We start from the raw sequence: 15,295 nt of genomic DNA on the forward strand, positions 1-15,295 counted from the left end.
AATGAGATATGAAGACGGGACCCCACGAGCATAGCTCCCCTTCCTGTAAAATACAACTAGGTAAATACAACTAGGTAAATACACACACACAAACTCTGAAAAAGATCTTGGAGTGATGATTGGAAAGGACATGCAACCTGATAAGCATATAAATAAAATATTCGGAGAAACCTACAACTTATTGTGGTCAATCAAAGTGGCATTTACTTATATGGATGAAGAAATGATAAAGGAAATACTAACTACACTAATAAAACCAAAACTTGAGTACGCAGCATCACTTTGGACACCCAGCACCAAAAAGAATATTAAGAAACTAGAAAGATTACAAAGAGCGACAACCAAACTAGCACCCACTCTCGCCGAACTAACATATGAGCAAAGACTATCCAAACTGAACCTACCAACACTGGAACAAAGAAGAGAAAGAGGAGATTTGCTGACTATCTACAGAATAATGAAAGGAATGGAAGTTTTAGACAGGAACGACCTGTTAGTGTGGGGCAACGGTAAAACGAGAGGACATGGAAAAAAAACTGAAAAAAGATAGTTATAGAAAAAAATTGAAAAGGAACAGTTTCTCACACAGAGCGATTAATACAAGGAACAAATTAGACAACAAAACAGTATGTGCAAACACTATACAAGATTTTAAGATAAAACTTGATGCGGAGAGATACAAAGACGGGTCACCACGAGCATAGCTCCACTCCTGTATATTACAACTAGGTACAACTAGGTAAATACATATGTATGTATGTATATATATATATATATATATATATATATATATATATATACATATCACTCAAGAAACCCACAGTCGGAGAAAATAAACTTCGAATGAAAGAATATTCTATATTTCGGCTATCAACTGTAGCCCTCTTCAGGAAAGTATATAAGACAAAGGACAAAGGGGACTTATAAGTTACAGAGACACAGAAAAGAGAAGGAACGTGGACAAATGGCATTACTTGGGCGTGGGGTAAAATGGGGTGGCGGAGGAGGGTGAGGGTGTGGTGAGGGGGGGTTATAAGTTTCATACCAGCCTGCTGACTGCCGTGCATGATATAATCTCAGGTGTCCACTGCCCTTTAGAAATATTATGTTGGGGCATTCCTCAATTAATGCTGCTTCAAATATTTTTCTCCTGAAACCGCTTTGGGACTTGAACACTAATCTGGCCTTACCACAGTTAAAAGAATGATTTTTATTTTTTACATGAAATACGGCTGAATTTTCTTGTCCATACCTAATTGACCTTTTATGTTCTGCCAATCTAGTGTTCAAGTCTCTCACGGTTTGACCCAAGTACACCAAATCACAATTTTGGCAGGGCAAACAATAGACACCAGGTGACTCTACTTCCTTCGGTTTTTGTTGAACGTTCACAATTTGCTGACGCATGGTTTTGGGATAGTGGTAGGCAATAGTGAGACGCCTTCGAAGTTTTAAAATCTTGTTTGCCAGAAGAAACAAGCGATGTTATTACTTGGTTTGAAAATAACTATGTGCTTGGTCGAGTAAGAAGGCATTTGCGTAACGGCGCTGTTGTTCATGCGCCACCAACATTTCCTCCTATTATGTGGTCAGTACATAACTCCATGCAATCAGGATTTCCACGTACGCAAAACGCAGTTGAGGCTTGGCACAGGAGATGGGAAAACATCATTGGAGGAGCTCATATTGGTCTTTATAATATAATTGAAGAGTTACAAAAGGAAGAGCAACAAGTCAACAACCAAATTGAATGCATACTTCGCGGGGAACCGGAACCTAAACAAAAAAGGAAACAACTTATTCGTGAAGAATGGATCACCAAGGTGATGCAAGAACGATATCAAAATGTTTTAGATTATCTTCAAGGAATAGCCCATAATCTATCCCTTAAATATAGGTTTTAACTTTTTTAATTTTATAAATATATCAAATCTTTCATTATGCTGAGAGATTATCTTTTTTATTATGCATTTAGGTACCATTGATTATGGCTGTCGGTAATTTGACCCTGACAGAATCCCGATAGCCATAATGCTGTTTGAAGTAATCTTTTTTATTATGTGTTTACACCAGTTCTTTATTACGTTGTAAATCGATTTTAATCAAAATTGTATATGAGTAACATTGCTATTTTTGTTATGCATTTAAGTAACATTGATTATGGCTGTCGGTAATTTGACCCTGACAGAATCCCGATAGCCATAACGCTGTTTGAAATGATCATTTCTATTATGTGTTTACACCAGTTCTTTATTAGGTTGTAGATTAATTTTAATTAAAATTGTATATGAGTAACATTGCTATTTTTGTTACCCCAAAATATATAAGAGAGATTTTTTGTCGGGATTTTGGCTTTCAGGATTTTGGCCTTTCGGGATTGTGGCCTGTCGGGATATTGGGTGTCGGGATTATGGCTGTCGGGATTCTGTCCAGGTCCCTTTTCTTACACATGTCTTACCACAAAAATCTGATCTACACAACCCCTACCTCACCAGCCAGTCCACCATAACTGTACCTCCTTTCTTCAGACATTCTGCATGGCATCCATCCAACCCAGGTGTCTTACCTACTCTCATTATCTTAACAGCTGCTTTCACTTCATCTTTCCCTATTTCTCGTCCATTTTCCTCACTCATCACTCTCGTTTTCTTAACGCTTCCCACTGCAACTACCTTTCCCTCCCTATCCTCCTTCACATTTAGCAACTCCCTAAAATACTCTGCCCACCTTCCTCTCACTGCCTTCTCTTTCATTATCATCTCTCCATCAGCACCTTTTACCTTTTCTTCTCTACTTGATTCGCCTCCTCTTCCTCTTTTAATTTCTTTCCAAAACATTGTTTTATTACTTTCAAAATTTTATGTCATACTCATACCCCATTTCACATCTGCTCTCCTCTTTGCTTCCTTTATCTTATGCTTAACTTCCTTTCTCTTTACTTTGTACCTCTCATACGATTCCCTCATCCTAATTTGTAGCCAATCTATGAATGCCTGCTTCTTCTCTTCTACAACCTTCTTTGCTTCCTCATCCCACCACTCACTACCCTTCCTTCTATTTCCTCCCACGCTCCTTGTTCCACACACCATCTTTGCACACCTTATGACTCCCTCCTTGAACCATCCCCATTCCTCCTCCACTCCTAGTTCTACTTTATCCTTCACTCCCTCCCACTCCTCTCTCAGCTTCTTATAATCGTTCTCCTTTTCTTTCTCATTTAAGCAGTTCACTCTAAGTACCTCCCTACCTTCTGCCCTTTTCCTCTTTCTCTACCTATTCTCCACTCTCAATTTACCTTCCACCAGAAAATGATCTGATATTCCCCCCTGTACATCCTTAACTTTTCCTACCATACTCGTGGTCACCACTATATAGACCATTAATGCTCTATCTGCCACCCTTCCATCCACTACCCTCTCCCATGTGTACTTATGCTCGACTTTCTTCCTAAACACTGTATTTGCTGTCATCAACTCTCTTTCAAGACACATCTCCACCATCAATTCTCCACTACAATTTTTACCTGGAACTCCATACTTCCCAACCACTCCATCTATTGGTTCATTTCCTACCCTAGCATTAAGGTCTCCTAATACAACTACATTGACATTTCTCCCTAATCCCTCTATGTACTCATCTATATCTACCCAAAAAGCCTCACTTTCCTCTATGCTCTTCTCACTACCAGGCCCATATGCACTTACAAAAACCCACATCTCCTTTCCCAGCTTCACCTTCATACACATCAACCTTGATGAAACCTCCTTCCACTCCACTACACACTTACCTATCTCTTCACTTACTCGTATAGCCACCCCTTCTCTCCCTCGTCTCCTCTTAACTCCTGAGAACCTCCCAACTACACTCCCAAACTCACACTCACCCCTCCCTTTCATTTTAGTTTCACTCAAAGCCAGCACATCCATCTTTCTTCTCACAAACATACTACATATCTCTTCCCTTTTACTCTCATCTATACCACATCCACGCACATTAAAAGACCAAAACCTTAGAGTACTGGTTGGAAAACTCCTGGACCCTCTTATGCCTTGACTTTTTTTTAGGAACTCCTTTGGGGCTACAGGTAGCAGGACTCCTAATCCCATCCCCCATCCCATTTTTCGTCGCCTCTTATGACTAAGTGGAAAAACTTGGTAGTAGAATTTTTTTCCCCCACCACAGGGTAGGCAAAAAAAGGAAATGAATATTCAGAGAAATGGTACAGAACAGTAACAAGGGGTTGGGAGACAGCATAACAGAGGGACAGTCTTAGTATAAAAGTGTCATCATTTCTCTATGAACAGAGTTTTCCTCTATCACAGACAAAATGATGTGTGGCTCTGGTCCATGGGGGTGCCCCATATAGACCCTAAAGTATCAACTGCATGCTACTTTGCCACAATACCCCAGACGAGGGCCTTATCTTTTTTTTTTAGGAATGTACCCTTTGGGGCTACAGAGAGTAGGATGCCTAGTCCTATCATCATCCCTGTTTTGTCACCTTTTACAACTCAAGTGAGAACACTGAGTGGCAGTATTTTTTCTCCCCTACCACAGGGTTCAGCAAAAAAGAAAAAGAATATTCTGAGAAGTGGTATGGGACAGTATTAAGAGTGGGGAGACAGCATAAAGGAGGGACAGTTGCAGTATAATAAAGTAGCATAATTTCTCTATGAATGGAGATTTCCTCTATCACAGACAAAATGATGTGAGGCTCTGGTCTGTAGGGGCACCCAATATAGACCCTAAAGTATCAGCTGCATGCTAGTGAGCAGCTTTTAACCCCACAATAACATATAGCCAATACCCCAGATGGAAATTCTAATTTCAAGTTCAACATACTTAAGTAATGTGGTGGGATACAAGATGACCCATCATCCCCAGGGTGCTGCAATGGGAGAGGTGATTGAATGGGTTTTATATGTTAGAGATGAAGTGTGTACTCTGATTCAGCCAATCCCTCATAAGGGCAAAAGGGGTCTTTGATACATGAAAAAAATGAAATAGAATAAAATGTAAGAAAATCTGGTGTCTTAGAAGTAGTAAATAAGTAACTAGAAACACAGATTATAAAAGTTAACATGAGGGTCAACATTCCTCTATGAGTAAAGACCTGTCTGTGAACATAAATGAATACCATAACTCTGGCCCACTGAGATGGACAGAAGAGGAATGAATAAAGCAACCTGTATGGAAGCAGCACAGGACCGAAGGACATGGAGAGGCTTACTGTTGGTGGACCAGAATCTACATGAGGTGCAAGATCCAGTGGAGTGTGTGAGTGAGTAATTGTCTAAAAAAGGGAGGTACAGTGATGGTGGAATGGCTGGTGAGGTTGTTTATTATTTGTTTACAAGAAGGTAGAGTGTCAGCTTTACAAAGGAAAAGGGAATAAGTGTGACTGTAGTAGTTCCAGAGGGATCAGATTATTGAGTTGATTGAGAGGATTAGGAGAGGAGCAGAGGGAGTAAATAGTGAGGAACAATGTGGGTTTAGGACAGGTAGGGGTTGTGTGGATTAGATTTTTGTGTGTCTGGGGTACTGGCTGTATGTTATTGTGGTAAAGTAGCATGCAGTTGATACTTTAGGGTTTATATGGGGCGCCCATATGGACCTGAGCTACACATCATTTTGTCTGTGATAGAGGAGGACTCTGTTCACAGAGAAATGATGACACTTTTATTATACTGCGACTGTCCCTCCGTTATGCTGTCCCCCAACCCCTTGTTACTGTCCTTTACCACCTCTCTGAATATTCATTTCCTTTTTTTCGCCTACCCTGTGGTGGGGGATAGAATGCTACCAAGTATTCCCACTTGAATCATAAGGCATGAGAAAAACGGGACGGGGATTAGGACTAGGCATCCTTCTCACTGTAGCCCCACAGGGGACATTCCTAAAAAAGTAAAGGCATAAGAGGGTCCAGGAGTTTTCCAACCTGTACTCTAAGGTTTGGGTCTTTTAATGTGTGTGGATGTGGTACAGATGAGAGTAAAAGGGAAGAGATAGGTAGTATGTTTGTGAGAAGAAAGATGGATGTGTTGGCTTTGAGTGAAACTAAGTTGAGAGGGAGGGGCGAGTGTGAGTTTGAGAGTGTAGTTGGGAGGTTTTCAGGAGTGAAGAGAGGACGAGGGAGAGAAGGGGTGGCTATACTAGTAAGTGAAGAGATAGGTAAACGTATAGTGGAGTGGAAGGAGGTTTCTTCAAGGTTAATGTGGATGAAGGTGAAACTGGTAAAGGTCATGTGGGTTTTTGTAAGTGCATATGGGCCTGGCAGTGAGAAGAGTGTAGAAGAAAGGGAAGCTTTTGGGATAGATTTAAATGAGTGCAGAGAGGGATTAGGGAGAAACGTCAATGTAGTAGTACCTTAATGCTAGGATAGGAAATTAACCAATAGACGGAGTGATTGGGAAGTATGGAGTTCCGGGAAAGAATCGTAGTGGAGAACTAATGGTGGAGATGAATCTAGAAAGAGAGTTGATGATAGCAAATACAGTGTTTGGGAAGAAAGTTAAGTATAAGTATGCATGGGAGAGAGTGATGGATGGAAGAGAGGGAGGTAGACAGAGCATTAATGGACTGAGGTGGTAGATAGGAGTATAATAGGAAGAGTAATGGATGTACATGTTCTAAGGGGAGAGAGTGGGGAAATATCAGATCATTTTTTGATGGAAGGCAAGTTGAGAGTGGAGGATAGATGGAGAAAGAGGAAAAGGACAAAAGGTAGGGAGGTGCTTAGAGTGAACTGCTTAAATAAGAAAGAAAAGGAGGAGTTCAAGATGCTGAGAGAGGAGTGGGAGGGAGTGAAGGATAGAGTAGAACTAGGAGTGGAGGAGGAATGGGTATGGTTGAAGGAGGGCGTCACAAGGTGCGCATAGATTGTGTGAGGAACAAGGACAGAAGGAAATAGAAGGAAGGGTAGTGAGTGGTGGGATGAGGAAGCAACGAAGGTTGTAGAAGAGAAGTGAGCTTTCACAGATTGGTTACAAAATATGACGAGGGAATCATATGAGAGGTATAAGGCAAAGAGAAGTAAAGTATAAGATAAAGGAGGCAAAGAGAAGAGAAGTAAAGTATAAGATAAAAGAGGCAAAGAGCACAGCAGATGTGAAATGGGGTAAGAGTATGACAGAAAATTTTGAAAGCAATAAAAAGATGTTTTGTAAAGAAATTAAGAGAGGAAGAGAAGGTGAATCAGGTAGAGAAAAAAAGGTAAATGGTGCAGATGGAGAGATGATAATGGAAGAGAAGGCAGTAAGAGGTAGTCGCAGTGGGAAGGTTTTGCAGATATACAGGATAGGAGGAAAGCTTTTAGAAGCTGTCAGGAGTTTTTACAAGAGTAGTAGAGCATGTGTTAGGATTAGAAATGGAGAGAGTGAGTGGTCTGAGGTAAAGGTGGGACTTCATCAGGGATGTGTTATGTTGCCCTAGCTGATCAATTTATAGATGGATGAGGTGGTGTGAGAGGTAAAAGTGGCTTGACAAAGAAACTGAAAAAAATATTGCTAAAAAGAGACAGGCTTATAAGAAATACAAGTGCTCGGGTGCATCTAATGACTATGAAAGTTATGTATCAATACAGAGAGATTTAAAAAAGACAATAAGAAAAAGAAAACGACAATACGAAATGAACATCGCTGATAAATCCAATGAGAATCCCAAAGAATTCTATAGTTACATTAGAGATAAAAAGGTTGTTAGGAATCACATTGGTCCACTATTATCTGCTGACGGTCAACTTGAATATTCAAATGAAGGAATGTGTAATACCTTAAACAATTATTTTAGCTCAGTATTCGTAAACGAAACACCTCAAAGTGAATTCCAAACTGAAACCTGTGAAAAGTCTAGGGTAAACTTACTACGGTAAATATAACAAAAGAAAAAATTAAAAGGTGTATAGATAAACTCAAAGTTAATAAAACACCAGGGCCTGACGGTTGGCATCCAAGAATCTTAAAGGAAATGAAAAATGAGATTGTTGTTCCATTAGAAATTATTTTCAAGAAATCCATCATATCCGGAGATGTCCCAAGAGAATGGAAGCTAGCTAATGTTACTCCCATATTAAAAAAAGGTGACAAAAAGAAGCCAAATAACTATAGGCCTATATGTTTGACTTCAATCGTAGGAAAAATAATGGAAATTATCATCAGAGATGCTATCGAGCATCATTTAGAAAGTAACCGTTTGATAAATGATAGCCAGCATGGTTTCAGACGGAAACGTTCTTGCGTGACTAACTTCTCGAATTCTACAACACAGTTATCTCCAATTATGACAAAAGAAACAATATAGATTTAATATATCTAGACTTTGCAAAAGCTTTTGATACCGTCCCACACAAAAGACTACTTACTAAATTAGCTTTACACGGAAAAAGTGGTAGCCTATTAAGTTGGACTAGTAATTGGTTGAATGGTCGAAAACAGAGTTGTTTTAAATGGAAAAACTTCTAGATGGAAAAATGTTACAAGTGGAGTTCCTCAGGGTTCCGTCCTTGGACCACTTCTATTCATAGTATATATAAATGATATAGACCATGGACTAAAATCTACTGTTTCCAAATTTGCTGATGATACAAAACTGTGCAGAATGGCAAATGATCACTCAAACCAATTAGATATTTAAGAAGATTTAGATAAATTACAGCAATGGTCTGAAAAGTGGCTAATGAAATTTAACACAAATAAATGCAAGGTAATGCACATAGGTAAAAATAACAGTAAGTACGATTACAAGTTATTTGGAAATTCGTTAACAAAAGTGGATAGTGAAAAAGATCTCGGCGTAATTATCAGTAACGATCTCAAATCATCCAAGCAGTGTATTTCAGCCTCTGAGAAAGCAAATAAGATTCTAGGACTGATTGCGCGATCTTTTGATTTTAAAAGTCCATCACTCATTAACAAGCTATATAAATCGTTAGTTCGTCCACATTTGGAATATGCTGTTTCCATATAGTTACCGAATCTCATTAAAGACATTGACAGATTGGAAAAAGTACAACGGCGAGCCACAAAACTGATTCCAAATATCAGAAATAAATCATATAAAAATCGACCAAAACATATCAATCTATTTTCCCTAAAAATAGCGTAGACTCAGAGGAGACTTGATGCGAGTCTTCAAGATTTTAAAGGGAATTGACAACATCAAAAGTGATAAAATTTTCACATTGAATGAGAATCCGATAAGAAATAATGATCTCAAACTGTCCGGAAATAGGAAGTAGGTAGAAACAACTTTGCCAACTGTGTAGTTAATGAATGGAATAAACTTCCTGCACAGCTAGTGCAATGTAGGTCAGTTCGAAGCTTTAAGAATCATTTAGATAAACACCTAAGCAAGATGCTGTAATGATTATAATTTATTTTATATATATATATTTTTTTTGTTATCATTTGTCTGTCTGATTTTCATTTATTATTAGTTAGGAGGTGCTCAGATGAGAGGGAGGGTGGGAGGGGTGTGGAGTGTATTTAGGGATGAAATGGGTGGGAGTGTTTTTTTGCCTTTCCCTTTTTGGCTACCTCCCTTGAAAGGGGGAAAAAGCCTTGGTATATGTATGTATGTATGTATATGTCAATTTATTATTATTTACTATTTACCTGTTTGTTTATTATTTAACTATACCTATGCATTTATTTGTGTATTTTATTTATTTACATTATTATAGTTTTTATTTATTATTTTATTATTATTGTTTTTTTTTTTCGCATCCGACCTAGATATGGACCAAAAGGTCTCCTGTCGGCATGCTCTTCCTTTGTACTCCTTTGTATTCCTTTGGGTAGGGTCAGGGATTGGAGATGGTTAAAGAAAATGGAGAAAAGTGTGAGATAAACCAGCTGTTATTTGCAGATGACACTGCATTTGTGGCAGGATCAGAGGAGGGATTGAGGAAGTTAGTGACAGAGTTTGGGAAAGTGTGTGAAAGAAGAAAGTTGAAGATAACTGAGTAAAAGTAAGGTGATGAGATGTACAAGGGGTGAAAGTGGCAGCAGACTGCAAGTGAATATTAAGAGAGAGAGACTGGAGGACATGGATAGTTTTAGATACTTGGGTGCAAATGTGGCAGGAAAGGGAGTGAAGGTGGAGGTAGAATGTAGATTGAGAGAAGTGAGTAAATGCATTGGTGGATTCAAAAGTGTAATGAGAAATAGACATTTGAGAATGGATGCTAAGAAGAGATTCTATGAAGGAGTGATTGTGCCGACAGCACTGTATGGGGCAGAAACATGGAACATAAGAGAGGAAGAGAGGAGTATGAATGTTTTTGAGATGAGGTGTCTGAGAAGTATGATAGGGGTTACTAGGCTGGATAGAGTGAGAAATGAGGTGAGGAGGAGAGCAGGGGTGGAAAGTGAGCTGGGAGATAGAGTGGATGAAAGAGTATTGGGATGGTTTGGACACATGGAAAGAATGAGTGAAGAAAGACTAGTAAAAGAGGTGTGGAAGGAGTGAAAATGAGGGGGCAACCTAGGATGAGATGGATGGATGGGGTGAAAGGGGCTTTGGGAAAGAGGGGAAAGTCTGTTGAGGAAGGACGTGAGAGGACAGAGGACAGGGGTGAATGGAGAATGATTGTATATGGATGATGTTGTGATCTATGAAGTGGAATGGGTGGGGGTTTGGGGGGAGATGGAGTATGTGTGAGAAAATTTGATGCAGCCCAAAGGGATTTCTCCCTGTCTTCTCCTTTTCTGCATAAGGGGACGGAGAGGGGGGTCGCCGATTTAATAAAGTGACCTTGCTGTGGATGTGCTGTGTCTTGCGACACTGCTTCTGACTCAGGGCAGTGGACAAGATGCAGGGATGACCCGTCATACAGGAGGTGCCAAGATAAGAGGGAGGGAAGAGGGTGGAGTGGGGTGGAGTGGGGTGGAGTGTGATAGGGATGGATTGAGTGGGAGTGGTTTTTATGCCTTTGTTTTTTGGCTACCTCCCTTGTAAGGGGGAAAAAAGCCTTTGGTATATGTATATAGAAATGGCTTATGACAGGGCAAACAGGAAGGCACTGTGAGAGGTACTGCAGAAATATGGGATAGGAGGAAAGCTGTTAATAGCAGTCAAGAGTTTGCAGTCAAGATGCAGGGATGACCCGTCATACAGGAGGTGCCAAGATAAGAGGGAGGGAAGAGGGTGGAGTGGGGTGGAGTGTGATAGGGATGGATTGAGTGGGAGTGGTTTTTATGCCTTTGTTTTTTGGCTACCTCCCTTGTAAGGGGGAAAAAAGCCTTTGGTATATGTATGTAGAAATGGTTTATGACAGGTCAAACAGGTAGGCACTGTGAGAGGTACTGCAGAAATATGGGATAGGAGGAAAGCTGTTAATAGCAGTCAAGAGTTTTTCCAAGAGTAGTAGAACCTGTGTTAGAATTAGAAATGGAAAAAGTGAGTGGTAAATGGAAGGTGGGACTTCACCAGGGATGTTTCATGTCGATTTAGCTGTTGAATTTATACATGGATGGGGCGATGTGAGAGGTAAATGCAAGGGTAATGGGCTGGGAATTGGCAATGGTTAATGAAAATGGAGAAAATGGGAGATAAGACAGTTGTTGTTTGCTGCTGACACTGCGCTTGTAGCAGGATTAGAGGAGGGATTAACCCCTTCCATACGGTGCCGCATACGTAGGCGGCATGAGGAGCAAGTGGATATGCAAGGCTGCCATATCGGCATCTTGATTATATTTATTGTAGTTGCCCCTGCGTAATGACATACTCTCTAAACTGTCTTCATCACATTTTCTATGGTTATCAAAATTCACGGGTGAAAGAGAGAACGATCGATATAAGCGGTGACTATATTTTATGATGCGAGTATTATTACGACACATCGTACATCTGACAGCTAATGCTGCCCGCGAGATTTTGGCCCGTATTGAAGAGGTTAAGGAAGATTAGTGATGGGGTTTAACCCCTTCCATACGGTGCCGCACACGTAGGCGTCATGGACTTAGATCTCAGTGGCAGCAGCCAATGCCAGCCGTACGACGTGTCGTAATAATACTCGCATCATAAGATATAGTCACCGCTTATATCGATCGTTCTCTCTTTCACCCGCGAATTTTGAATACCACAGAGAATGGGATTCAGGGCACATTTGAGAGAATGTAAAAACACAGGGGCGACTACAATAAATATAATCAAGACGCCGATATGGCAGCCTCGCGAATACACTCGCTCCCCATGACGCCTACGTGTGCGGCACCGTATGGAAGGGGTTAAGAAGGTGTGCGAAAGAAGGAAGTTGAAGATAAATGTGGGTAAAAGTAAGGTGATGAGATGTACAAGGGGAGAGGATGGCAGCAAACTTGAAGTGAATATTAAGGGAGAGAGACTGGAGGAAATGGATAGCTTCAGATATTTGGGGTAAATGTGGAGGGAAAGTGAGAAGTGTAGGTGGAGATAGAATGTAGGTTGAGAGAAGCAAGTAAATGACTTGGTGGATTAAAAAGTGTAATGAGAAATAGACATATGAGAAAGGATGCTAAGAGATTGCATTTACCTAATTGTATTTACCTAGTTGTATTATTCAGGAAGGGAGCTATGCTCATGGTGACCCGTATTTGTATCTTTTAGCATCAAGTTTTTTCTTAAAATCTTGAATAGTGTTTGCACACACTGTTTCCTTATCTAATTTATTCCAGGTACCCACCACTCTATATGGGAAGCTATTTTTTCTTTTTCTTTTTTCAGATCTCTTCTATAGTTATCCTTTTTTAGTTTCTTTTCATGTCCTCTTATCTTTCCATTGCCCCATTTTAATAATATAAGTCATCCCTATCTAGGATTTCCATTCCTTTCATGATTCTATATATAGTCAGCAGTTCTCCTCTTTCTCTTTGTTCCAGAGTTGGTAGTCCCGATTTGGACAATCTTTGTTTGTATGTTAATTTGGAGAGAGTTGGTGCCACCTTTATCATTGCTCTTTGTATTCTTTCTAATTTCTTTATATTCTTTTTAGTACTGAGTGTCCATAGTGTTGCTGCATACTCCAGTTTTGGTCATATTAGTATAACTAATATTTTTTTAATCATTTCTTCATCCAAGTGGTCAAATGCCACTTTCATTGACCTTAATAGGTTGAAGGTTTCTCCGACTATTTTATTGATGTGTTTGTCCAGTGTCATGTCTTAGCTGATTATTACTCGAAGGTCTCTTTCAGAGTTCACTTTTTTGACTTCTTCACCAATTTTATAATTTCTTTATATTCTATTTTTCATTTTTTCCAAAATCAATTATACTACACTTCTTGATATAAAGTTCACTTCCCATTTTTGAGTCCATTTCCAGATTTTGTCTAGGTCTAACTGGAATGATTAACAATCCTCCTCTGTTCTTACTTTCCTTAGTAGTTTTATGCCATCTGCGAAGAAATTCATATAACACTCCACTCCTTCATTCATGTCATTTATATATCTGGCAAACATAATTGGAGCCAATACCAAACCTTGCAGGACACCACTTATCATTTCTTCCCAATTCAAGAATTTGTCTCTAATTACTACCCTCATTTTTATCCCCGTCAAGAAGTCTTCCATCCATTCCAATAATTTTCCTTTGATCCCACCTATTGATTCTATTTTTCTTATTAGTTTTTTGTGTGGTATTTTATCAAATGCTTTTTGTAGGTGTTGAAAGGCACAGTCCGCCTATCCATCCCTTTCTCGTATTATTTCTTTTGGTCTCGAATTGAAGCAGATCAGGTTTGTTGTACATGATCTTCCTAGTCTAAATCCAAACTGATTTGGATTCATTATATTTTTTTCTTCCAGATGTTCAACCCATCTACTTTTGATAACTTTTTCATATATTGTGCTTGTTAAGGAGACTGGTCTGTAGTTGATTGTATTTCCCTTGTATTTCCATTTTTCCAGTCCTGTGGAACCTTTCCTTCTTTGGGTGAGTATTTAACTATACTGTATATTTTGTCTATCAACTCCTCTATGCATTCTTTCAATATCCAATTTGCAATTCCATCCGGACTCAGTGGCGATTCTATGGGGTGGCTGGGAGGGTTATGGGCCCCCCAGTTTTTCAGTTGGCCCCCAGGTTGGCCCCCCCAGTTTTTTTTTGCATTTCCTATTTTAGAATTATGTATATATATATATATATATATATATATATACAGACGCTCAACTTACCTTTCAGTTACGTTCCGAACGGCCGAACGTAAGTTGAAAATGAACATAAGTTGTTACTGTACTATACATCCGTAAATTCTATTACCGTATCTTATAAAACACCCCTAAATCATTAACCCCTTCCATACGGTGCCGCACAGGTAGGCGTCATGGGGAGCGAGTGTATTCGCGAGGCTGCCATATCGGCGTCTTGATTATATTTATTGTAGTCGCCCCTCCATAATGACATTCTTTCTAATTCTTTTGTAATCGCATTTTCTATGGTTATCAAAATTCACGGGTGAAGAGAGAACGATCGATATAAGCGGTGACTATATTTTATGATGCGAGTATTATTACGACACGTCGTACGGCTGGCATTGGCTGCTGCCACTGAGATCTAAGTCCATGATGCCTATGTGTGCGGCACCGTATGGAAGGGGTTAATTATACACATAACATTGTAAAATAATAACATTAATTTCAAATAAATTAAATTCAAGCAACATAAATTGAGATGGTGGAGGAGGAGGGGGAGGATGAGGCAAGGCATGTTCAGTTTGTCGTTTGTGCAATGTAAACAATGGATGCAGCGTCATGCGCAAGTATCGTTTGAACTACTTAGAGTGCGCTAAACTAAAAAATTCACTCAATTTTTTTTTTTTTTTTACAATTTTTTTTGCAGTCGGTTCAAACGTAAAATCGAAAAAACGTAAAACGAATGAACGTACGTAGAGGAGCGTCTGTATATGTACACTTTGGTAAATACTACTGCGGTACCGACCGCATCACCTGAGAAATATGGTAGGGGTTACTAGGTTGGATAGAGTGAGAAATGAAGAGGTGAGGAGGAGAGCAGGGGTGAAAAGGGAGTGGGGAGAGAGTGTTGATGAAAGAGTAGTGGGATAGTTTGGACACATGAAAAGAATGAGTGAAGAAAGATTAGTAAAAGAGGTGTGGAAGGCAGATGTGGAGGGAGTGAACATGAGGGGCCAACAAAGGAGGAGATGGATGGATGGGGTAAAAGGGGCACTGGGAAAGAGGGGAATGTCTGTTGAGGAAGGGAGAAGAAAATAGGGGTGAGTGGAGAATGGCTGTGTATGGATGATGCTGTGATGCATGGAAGAAAGTGGGTGGGGGATGGTGGGGAGGGAGTATATGTGAAC

The 15,295-nt window shown here is 39.7% G+C and overlaps 1 protein-coding gene across 6 annotated transcripts in view; it reads right to left on the bottom strand.

The window, feature by feature from the left end:
- LOC143019507 (brefeldin A-inhibited guanine nucleotide-exchange protein 3) overlaps positions 1-15,295 on the bottom strand; it is a 659,822-nt gene that overhangs the window by 540,363 nt on the left and 104,164 nt on the right. The window lies entirely within an intron of this gene.

The sequence above is a fragment of the Oratosquilla oratoria genome, chromosome 37 (genome assembly GCF_046742065.1).
Source record: "Oratosquilla oratoria isolate Oo_2021 chromosome 37, ASM4674206v1, whole genome shotgun sequence".
Lineage (NCBI taxonomy): Eukaryota > Metazoa > Arthropoda > Malacostraca > Stomatopoda > Squillidae > Oratosquilla > Oratosquilla oratoria.